Source organism: Bos taurus, chromosome X (genome assembly GCF_002263795.3).
Source record: "Bos taurus isolate L1 Dominette 01449 registration number 42190680 breed Hereford chromosome X, ARS-UCD2.0, whole genome shotgun sequence".
NCBI classification, from domain to species: Eukaryota; Metazoa; Chordata; class Mammalia; order Artiodactyla; family Bovidae; genus Bos; species Bos taurus.
In genome coordinates, this window is record NC_037357.1 from 122,255,922 (window position 1) to 122,267,561 (window position 11,640).

Here is an 11,640-nt window from a genome sequence, read left to right on the forward strand (position 1 = left end):
GAGGCTCTCTACTGATGGGAGAAGATATTTGCAAATGATATATCTGATAAGGGGTAATATCCAAAATATATAAAGAACTCAAACAACTCAGTATTTTTAAAAATGTGATTAAAAAAGTTGGAGAGGACATGCATAGGCATTTTTCCATAGAAGATATACACATGGCCCCTGGCACATGAAAAGATTTCAGCATCACTAACCATCAGGGAAACGCAAATCAAAACCACAATGAAATATTGCCTCACACCTGTCAGAATGGCTATTACCAAAAAGACAACAAATAACGTGTTGGCGAGGTGTGAAGTAAAGGGATCCCTCATGTACTGTACTGTTAGTGGGAATGTAAATTGGTACAGCTACTATTGAAAACAGTATGAGGCTTACATGGTGGTTCAGTGATTAAGAATCTACCTTGCAATGTGGGGGACACTCATTCAGTCCCTGGTCTGGGAAGATCCCACATGCTGTGGGGCAAATGAGCCCGTGCACCACAACTACTGAGCCTGTGCTCTGGAGCCCGTGAGCCACAACTCCTGAGCCCACATGCAGCAACTACCAAAGCCGTGTACCCTAAAGCCCATGCTCTACAACAAGAGAAGCCACTGCAATGAGAAGCCCACCCACCTTAATTAGAGAGTAGCCCCCACTCTCTGTAACTAGAGAAAATCCCCATGCAGCAATGAAGACCCAATGCAGCCAAAAATAAATATTTTTAAAAAGAAAACAATATGGAGGTTCCTCAAAAAGTGAAAAATAGAACTACTGTACAATCCAGCAATTCCACCTCTGAGTGTATATCTGAAGAAAAATTAGTTTAAAAAGATATGTGCATCCCAGTGTTCACTGCAATTTTATTTATAGTAGCCAAGATACAGAAGTAACCTAAGTGTTTATAGAGAGATGATAAAATCACACACACACACACACACAGGAATATTACTCAGCCATGAAAATGAATGAGATCTTATGATTTGTAACAACATGAATAGACTTAGAGGGTATTATGCTAAGTAAAATAAGTCAGACCAAGAAAGACAAATATTGTATCATTTTACTTATATGTGGAATCTAAAAAACAAATGAACAAACATAGCAAAACAGAAATAGAGTCATAGATAAAGAGAACAAACTATAGCTATATGTACCAACCCAGATGAATTTCCTGGGAATTAGGCTGAGTAGAAAAAGCCAATCCCAAAATGCTAACACTATATGATGCCATTTATATAGCATTCTTTAAATGACAAAATTATAGAATTCAGGGATGTTTGATTCTCTTTAGGTTACTGTGTATCTCATACATAAATAGTGTATGTATTAGAATTAAATTACCAAAGAACCCTCCAACAATTAGAAGTATCCAACAACAATAACAGTAACATTGCACTGAACACAGTTTATTTTAGATTCAGCATCTTGTAGCTTCTCAGGACATCTTCAAAAAAGTATTTCTTATTGTGAAATGAACAACTGCCAATTTATATACATTTCTTGTATGCAGGAATCTGGATCAAAGGAAAACTTTTTTTTAGCAATTCATGGAAAATTATACTAACTAGAACATTAAATCATTTATGAACATTAAATACAAGATTAATGTTGAGAGATTTCTAAAAACTTGAAGTATTTAAATTGCCATTTGATATATTCGTTTTTCAAAATACTTCTTTGGTTAAACCCAGAGGAATACTTTTTATAAGCTAATATCTCAACTATTCTGTGTTTATAAAAGTTGGTATAGAGCAGATTCAGGCTTTCTTCACATCTAGACCAGCTAATACATCTTTACCTGGGATCTGCACCCAGTCAGGCCTCAGCTCTCTCCTGGCCCACTGACTCTGCTAATTTATACTGACTTCTCTGCTTCCACAACCCAACATTTTGTCAGTCCTTGTTAAGAGAGCCAAGCTAATTTCAGGTTAAATTTTAGAAAGAAACAGATTTTTTTTTTCTCAACACTAAGCTATTTGTGGGACATAAAACAACAAAATAACAATAAAACTAATTTTTAGGTTCTGCATGTTTCAAATGGTAAATAAAACCTGTTTGCAGGGCAAGTATTTTTCCAAGGCACTACTTGAGTAGGTTTTGCTTCCTATTGGCCTGCAGGCTTATACATCTATGTGTTACCTCTGCCTGTCAGTCTCCAACCCCTCAGAGTGAATTTTTATAATCATAGGGATCAAACATGGACATGTATGACCCTTAAAGATAAATGCAAGGGTCCAGATTAGAAGCAGAGCGAAAGATAAGATTCATTCCTAAAGCATTTTGTGTCAGAACTAAATGTGGAAGCAAAAAGTAGAAAATCAAGAGTTGGGTAGAGCTATGGGTGGGCATGTTGGAGAGCAAGCATTGTACATGATTACTCTGTGGATTTTGCTGTTTTCCTGCAGTAACTTTCCAAGTACTTTTTATATTTTAAAAAAAAATTCCCAGGGTTAGTTTTGATGACCTGGAAGGCCAACAGCTACCTATGTGGTATGACTTACTCCCAAATACCTCCCTCATGCAAAGGCCAGAAATTTCCACATTGGAAGTGCATTCCTTTGAGCCTCTGGAGTTCCTGATCTATGAAATACTGCATCTTAAGTCCTCTTTCTGGAGTCAGCAGGCTATAAACTATAAATAAAGAAAGAAGAGAATGTTAAGAAACAAATACCTCTGGGACTCATAACAGTGTAGCCCTTTAGCCTTGATTTGCTAAGTTCAAGGCCCTGAGCATTTCACCTCAAGTAGGGCTGAGTTTGAGGCCTTAAAAAACTGGAAGGAGAGATGGGAGAGGCCAAAAGAAAGGCCCTTCTTCCTTCCATTGTTACTGGGAACAGCAGCAGCTGTTGCTGTTGTTGCATACTGCCCCAGCTCCCCCCATCTGGAGGATGATGTTAAAGTAAATGAGCTCATTTTAGCAGTTTGTGGCTCTAAATAGCTCCGGTAACAAGAAGGAAACCTCTAGGCTTTTCTACCAAAAACCAATTTCTATCTACCCTTAAACAAAGTAAAGCTCTTGGGTGAAAGAGCCTCTTTATTAGATAAAATCTGAAGGGACAAAAAAACTAAATTTTGATTTCTTATTGATATGTATGTATATATTTGATTTAATCAAATTGGCTTTTTGTTTAAAATTATATTACTTAAAATTATAAAAATCATAAATGTCTAATTAAAAGTTAATAAGTGTTATTAGAAAGAAATTTGGGGAGAGGAAAAAAGTGTTTTAAAGGAACTCCAATTCTACCATCTAACACTATCAACTGCTGATATTTAAAACAGAAACTATGAACTTTAATTTTAATTGATTATAACTAGAAGAAAATCAACTACAGTGCAACTGGAAGAATTAAACAGGCAATGTATTTTTTTTTTTTTACTGGAGTAGAGTTAAATTACAATGTTTTGTTACTTTCTGCTATACAGCACAGTGAATCAGTTATATACATATGTGTCTATGTGTGTGTGTAAAAACCACTCTTTTTAAACTCTTTCCTCATATAGGTCATTATAGACTATTGAGTAGAGTTCCCTATACTCTACAATAGGTCCTTATTAGTTATCTATTTTATATATAGTAGTGTGTATGTATCAATCCTAATCTCCCAATTTTTCCTTCTCCACTTTCTGCCCCTGGTAACCATAAGATTGTTTTCTACACCTGTAACTCTATTTCACAACAAACTGTGGAAAATTCTGAAAGAGATGGGAATACCAGACCACTTGACCTGTCTCTTGAGAAATGTGTATGCAGGTCAGGAAGCAACAGTTAGAACTAGACATGGAACAACAGACTGGTTCCAAATAGGAAAAGGAGTACGTCAAGGCTGTATATTGTCACCCTGCTTATTTAACTTCTATGCAGAGTACATCATGAGAAACTCTGGGCTGGATGAAGCAGAAGATGGACTCTAGATTGCTGGGAGAAATATCAATAACCTCAGATATGCAGATGACAAAACCCTTATGGCAGAAAGTGAAGAACTAAAGAGCCTCTTGATGAAAGTGAAAGAAGAGAGTGAAAAAGTTGGCTTAAAGCTCAACATTCAGAAAACTAAGATCATGGCATCTGGTTCCATCAGTTCATGGCAAATAGGTGGGGAAACAGTGGAAACAGTGTCAGACTTTATTTTTAGGTGCTCCAAAATCCCTGCAGATGGGCACTGCAGCCATGAAATTAAAAGACGCTTACTCCTTGGAAGGAAAGTTATGACCAACCTAGACAGCATATTAAAAAGCAGAGACATTACTTTGCCGACAAAGGTCCATCTAGTCAAGGCTATGGTTTTTCCGTTAGTCATGTATGAATGTGAGAGTTGAACTATGAAGAAAGCTGAGTGCAGAAGAATTGATGCTTTTGAACTGTGGTGTTGGAGAAAACTCTTGCAAGTCCCTTGGGTTGCAAGGAGATCCAACCAGTCCATCCTAAAGGAGATCAGTCCTGAGTGTTCATTGGAAGGACTGATGTTGAAGCTGAAGCTCCAATACTTTGGCTACCTGATGCGAAGAACTGACTCATTTGAAGAGACCCTGATGCTGGGAAAGATTGAGGGCAGGAGGAGAAGGGGACAACAGAGGATGAGATGGTTGGATGGCATCATCGACTCAATGGACATGAGTTTGGGTAAACTCTGGGAGTTGGTGAAGGACAGGGAGGCTTGGTGTGCTGCAGTCCATGGGGTCGCAAAGAGTCGGACACAACTGAGCAACTGAACTGAACTGAACTCTATTTCTCTTTTGTAAGTATGTTCATTTGTACCATTTTTTTAGATTCCACATATAAGCAGTATCATTCAATATTTGTCTTTGTCTCCCTGACTTGCTTCACTCAGTATGACAATCTCTGGGTCCATCTGTATTACTGTAAGTGACAATTATTTTATTCCTTTTATGGCTGAGTAATATTCCATCATATATATATACCACATTGTCTTTATCCATCCAGTCCTCTGTTGGACATTTAGGTTTCTTCCATGTCCTGGCTATTATAAATATGTTGCAGTGAACATTGGGGTGCATGTATCTTTTCAAATTATGGTTTTCTCTGGATATATGCCCAGGAGCAGAGTTGCTGGATAATACGGTAACTCTATTTTTAGTTTTTTAAGGAACCTTCATACCATTCTCCATAGTGGCTGCACCAATTTTCTTTCCCATCAACAGTCTAGAAAGGTTCTCTTTTCTCCACACCCTCTAAAGCATTTATTGTTTGTAGATTTTTTTTTTTTTTTTTGGCTATGCCAGTTCTTCCTTGTTGCATGTAGGCTTTCTCTAGTTGGAGCAAGTGAGGGCTACTCTTTGTTGCAGTGCATGGGCTTCTCATTGTGGTGGTTTCTCTTGTTGCAGAATATAGCTCTAGGCACACAGACTCAGTAGTTGTGGCTCACAGGCTCTAGTGTACGGGCTCTGTTATTGTGGTATATGGGCTTAGTTGCTGCACTGCATGTGGGTTCTTCCTAAACCAAGGATCAAACCCACATCCCCTGCATTGGCAGGTGAATTCTTAACCACTGGACAACCAAGGAAGTCCCGTTTCTAGGTTTTCGGATGATGGCCATTCTGACCAGTGTGAGGTAGTCAGAATGGCCATCATCAAAAAACTCACTGTGGTTTTGATTTTTGATTTGTATTTCTCTAATAATTAGTGATGCTGAGCATCTTTTCATGCGTTTTTTGTCCATTTGTATATCTTCTTTGGAGAAATGTCTGTTTAGATCTTCTATCAAATTTTTGATTTTTTTTTTGGTTGTTATTACTGAGCTGTATGAGCTGTTTGTATGTTTTGGAGATGAATCCCTTGTCAGTCACTTTGTTTGCAGATATTTTCTCCCATTCTGTTGGTTGTCTTTTCATTTAGTTTATGGTTTCCTTTGCTGTGCAAAAGCTTTTAAGTTTAATTAGCTCCTGTTTGTTTGTTTTTGTTTTTATTTTTACTACTCTAGGTGGTGGGTCACAAAAGATCTTGCTGTAGTTTATGTCAGCAAGTGTTCTGCCTATTTTCCTCTAAGATTTTTATAGTATCTGGCATTACATTTAGGTCTTTAATCCATTTTGAATTTGTTTTTGTCTATGATGTTGGAGACTGTTCTAATTTCACTCTTACATATTGCTGGGAGAAATATCAATAACCTCAGATATGCAGATGACACCACCCTTATAGCAGAAAGTGAAGAGGAACTAAAAAGCCTCTTGATGAAGGTGAAAGTGGAGAGTGAAAAAGTTGGCTTAAAGCTCAACATTCAGAAAACAAAGATCATGGCATCCCATCACTTCATGGGAAATAGATGGGGAAACAGTGGAAACAGTGTCAGACTTTATTTTTCTGGGCTCCAAAATCACTGCAGATGGTGATTGCAGCCATGAAATTAAAAGACGCTTACTCCTTGGAAGGAAAGTTATGACCAACCTAGATAGCATATTCAAAAGCAGAGACATGACTTTGCCAACAACGGTTCGTCTAGTCAAGGCTATGGTTTTTCCGTTAGTCATGTATGGATGTGAGAGTTGGACTGTGAAGAAGGCTGAGCGCCGAAGAATTGATGCTTTTGAACTGTGGTGTTGGAGAAGACTCTTGAGAGTCCCTTGGACTGCAAGGCGATCCAACCAGTCCATTCTGAAGGAGATCAGCCCTGGGTGTTCTTTGGAAGGAATGATGCTAAAGCTGAAACTGCAGTACTTTGGCCACCTCATGCGAAGAGCTGACTCATTGGAAAAGACTCTGCTGCTGGGAGGGATTGGGGGCAGGAGGAGAAGGGGACGACAGAGGATGAGATGGCTGGATGGCATCACTGACTCCATGGACGTGAGTCTGAGTGAACTCCAGGAGTTGGTGATGGGGAAGGAGGCCTGGCATGCTGCGACTCATGGGGTCGCAAAGAGTCAGACACGACTAAGCGACTGATCTGATCTGATCTGATATAGCTGTTCAGTTTTTCCACCAGCACTTATCTGGCTGGTAAGAGGCTATCTTTGCTCCATTGTATATTCTGGCCTCCTTTATCATAGATCAGGTGATCATAAGTGTGTGGATTTATCTCTGGGTTTTCTATCCTGTTCCATTGATCTATTAGTCTGCTTTTGTGCCAATACCATACTGTTCTGATGACTGTAGCTTTTTAGTATAACCTGAAGTCAGGGAGCCTGATTCCTCCAACTCTGTTTTTCTTTCTCAAGGTAGCAATACAGTATTCTTGTCTGGGAAATCCCATGGACAGAGGAGCCTGGTGGGGTCACAAAGAGTCAGACACAACTTAGTGACCAAACAACAACAATGGTATACATACTATGTGTCAGGACCTCTTGTAAGTACCTAAGGTATGAACACAGAGTTGGGAAAAGAAGTGCACAATTGGCTTTTTTTTTCTTTTTTTTTTTTAACATAAAAAGGATTTTATTTGCAGGAGTGGGACTCTAGTCAAACAAGCCAAACCCCGTGTCGTCGTCTGACTACTCTGACTCTTCCTTCTTCTCCTCCTTCTTCTCCTCTGCTGTGGCTGGAGCAGAACCTGCAGCAGGTGCTGCAGATCCTGGGGTATCAGAGACAGCCACAGCCCCACCAGCAGGCACACTGGCCAGCTTGCCAATATCCTGGGTAATGACTCCTCAATGTTCTTTCTGTTCAGCTCACTGATGACCTTATTGAGCTGGTCATTGTCTGCCTCAGTGCCGATGCCATTCAGGATCTTTTTGATTTCCTTGGCCCTGAGAGAGGAATTGCCCCCGAGGGCGGCCAACAAATAGAAGCTGACTTAACGCATCTCAGCAGCGGCACGGCAGCCTAGCGCATGTGGCCTCGGTGGCTTCAGGGATGGAAAGGAAGGCCATAATTGGCTCGTATATGTTAGTTGAAACAGGCTCCAGGGACCACTGTGTATAAGAGAAAAAGAAGAATGAAGGATGAATCCAGGTTTTTATTATGAGCAACAGAGGGGACGGTGTGGTCATCAAATAAGATGGGGTGTATTATGAGTGGGTCAAGTTTGGGGGCATTGCATATCAGGAGTTCAACTTTCCACATACTAGTTAGGCATGTTTCTTAAACATCCAAATGCAGACATCAAGTAGGTAGCAGGCTATATGATTCTGAAGTTCTGAAAAGACATTTGGGATGAATATATGATTACTGCTGCTGCTAAGTCACTTCAGTCCTGTCCAACTCTATGTGACCCCATATGATTACTATGACTACGAAAATCAAGAGTGTGTAAATGGTATTTAAAGCAACATAACTGAATGAAGCACCAAACAAGTGACTAAATATAGAAGAGATATAGTCCAAGGACTGAGCTCTGGGAAATCTGATTAGAGATACATGAGGTGAATAGAAATAAAGGCAGACAGAGAAAGAACAGCCAGAGTTAGGAGAAAAACTACATGAGTTTGATGTTCTGGAAGCAAAGTACCCAAAAGGTATCAGGTAGAAATGATGAAGTGTCAAATGCTACTTCTAGGTCAGAAAAGATGAGGATTGAGAATTGATCAGCAAAACTCCACAAAGCCTGGAGCTTAGAACACTATTTTAAAACTACAGAACTAAAATTCAATGACTCTTTTCTGAGTCTCTTCAGGGAATCCACCTCCATGTGACTCATCATGAGGATTTTTTTCACTGCCATGGCATTGCCTTTCATCTTTGTTACTCTCTTGGCTGCCCTTCTATCCTACAATATATCACCTGTTACTGTACTCTTCCCTAAGGCATTTATCTGCAACAATTAACTTCTGTATGTCATCTGTGTCTGTATTCCATATGACCCTTAAACCTGGGCAATCTGAGGGTCTCCCCCAGGCCCCCTAGGCCCAGGCTACACAATGGGCCTAGTGCTTTAGAATACTTTCCTTGAATATTTCCAAGAGGCCCTCTGGGGCCAGCAGTCTCTTCTGGGAAGACCTCTCCTGGACCAGACCAAGGACAAATATTCTTTCTGCTCTTCTCACTCTTCTCAAGTGTCCCTTGCCTAACCTTCTTATTGGTGGTGGTGTGTGGTAAGAACAGGTATAGTCAGGATTGAGAAGATCATATTCTAGAAACGCAGTGATTATGGAATAATGTATTCAAGAAAAGATGCAACTGAAATATTTACTCTATAAAATTCTGAAATGTAAGTTTATTAGGACCAGAAAATTAATTATTATTTTTAAAAGATGTTTATTCTTACTGACATATAGTTGCTTATAGTTTATTAGTTTCAGGTGTACAACACAATGATTTAATATTTCAGAAAATGAATTATTGTTCACATTTTCCTGCATATTCTGGGTAAGATTTGCATATGTGTTCATCACCAATGAAGCACAGTAATGATCTTTAAGAGAGTCACTGGAAGTCTATATTCATAGGCAGCATCATAGAGATCATGAGATGAAGAATCATGAGTAATGATGCAAGGTATTAGGATGTTACAATGGCAAGAAGATCTACATTATTTCAGTACAAAGAGGTTCTGAAGAGTCATGGTGTTGTGAATGATAACAGTGTTAGTACCTTTTTCTCCTGTCAGGATATATAAAATTATCTAGGAGTTGCATATTTGAAAATAATAACATGAAGATATGGGTCCAGGATCTGAACAAGAAAAGGTGGTACCTAGATACCACTAAGAATCCTCATGTGCTTTGATTGAAAAATAAAGAGATATCTAAATGCCTCTTCTCGATCCATAACTCTAAATGTTAAAAATTACAGAAATCCAAGTAGAGTTGACAGTTACTTAAGACCGATCTCTTGTGTCATAAACATCAAGGAGCTTGTACAAGGAAAAATAAACCAAACAGTTAGTGTCATAAAAAAATTAATTCAAATGAGCCCATAAATTTTGTCATACATTTAAAAATCAAATTATTTCTATAGACAAAAATCTGCAATATATATTTTCTTGAGGATCTTACACAACCTAGGGAAGACCATAACGGTGTTTCTCATCAGCCAGAGCCCCACCCCCATCCCATGAGGCATATTGGCTTTCCAGTTCCTGTAGCTGCCAATGCCAAGTAAGCTTGGAACATTCACTCTGATAGTCTGTCTTAGATTGGAAAATGTTATTGCTCACAATATGAATTTATAGTTTTGGATGCATTCAGCTTTCTTGGACTTCTATGGTAGGAACATCTGCCTGCTTCCCCATCTCTTTCTAAGGTTATCTATCACCAATTAAGGCAGTCTTAGCTCTTAAAATGACATTATTTCAAAATCAAAGTACCTTTACTAAGTGCTCACATGTTTAATATAAATTCTCTTTTGGAATCTAGGTGGTATAATGCAATATATAATTACTTCTAGAAGACCTGATAAATACATATATTAATCACAGTCTAAGAATGGAAGCAACCTAAATGTGTAACTGTAGGTGAAATGGTTACACTTGCTGTATTTACTAGATAGAATATTATGCCATCATTTTATAAAATATATCAGCAAGTTCTTTGATGCTCCTGCCATAAAAAGGTGAAGTCTAATTTCCCACCTCTTGAATATGGTCTTGTCTTAGTGACTCATTTCTAATGAACAGAAAATGATGAAAGTCATGCTTTGTGACTTCTGAAGCTATATCGTGAAAGACAATACCACTTCCACCTAACTCAAGTTTCACAGGAATTCACCCTTAGAATCCAGCTACCACATTTTGAGGAAGTTCAAGCAACATAGAGAAGTCACAAGTGGTATTTCTATTGACAGCCCAAACTAAAGGTCCCTGGCAACAGTCAGCATCTACTGAGAAACACGCAAGAGTACTAGTCATATGATTTCAGCACCCAGTCTTTCAAATTCCCCAGTTAATGCTGAGACCAAAGTGGAGCTGTCCTGATCAAATTGCAGATTCTTGATCCAAATTAGTCTTATTTTAAGCCACTATGTTTGAGGATGATTTTTTATGCAGCAATAGATAATCAGAGCAGACTATATAAAAACAAGGAAAATAGAGCTTAGGGGTCACGAATCACTATAATTATGCCTATCTAAATGGTTCTATGCATGACCCAGAGACTGGAAGAAAATACCTAAATGTTAACAGGGTTTGTGTTAGGGTGGTGATATCTACAAGTGTGTTTTTCCCCTTTATATTATCCAAGTTTTCACTTACATATATAGAAAGAAAAACTGCAAAGCGCATTTGTTACATTTTTCTGGGTTTTCCTGGTTTAATGTAAGTATTTAAGGAACCATTAAAATAGTGAGCCTCCTTCCTGTGGGCTGACTCAATCTCTCATTGTTTGCCAAAACATCCACAGCAGTTTTTATTGTTGATCAACCAAGCATACACTGAATGCAAGGCAGACTTGATTGAAATGTATTAATTTATCATAAATTAAACATCTTAATTGGAAATAGACACCCAATGCAGACAACTCCCATCTGTTGTTGGTAATGTTGACATTAAAAATGTCAGTAGAGTGAAACTCATTAATTGTATATTCTGGGGACCACAAAACCATTAACTTCTATCTGAAAGGATTGAGACAATCGACCCTCACATTCTGACTGCAGGACAAAAGGATCCTACACATGCCTACAGATGACACCTGCAATTTTGTAAAAAAAAGAAATAGTAAGCAACCAGGAAGAATTTTCAAAAGCTCCTTCACTTCCTCTTATCAACAGATCTCAAGGAACGTTCATTTAAAACTGACCAAATTTAGAGCAAGGGACAA

General features: G+C 38.5%; 1 pseudogene; it reads right to left on the reverse strand.

The window, feature by feature from the left end:
• Positions 1–7,401: 7,401 nt before the first annotated feature.
• On the reverse strand, positions 7,402–7,748 carry LOC100301306 (large ribosomal subunit protein P2-like; annotated as a pseudogene).
• Positions 7,749–11,640: the final 3,892 nt, after the last annotated feature.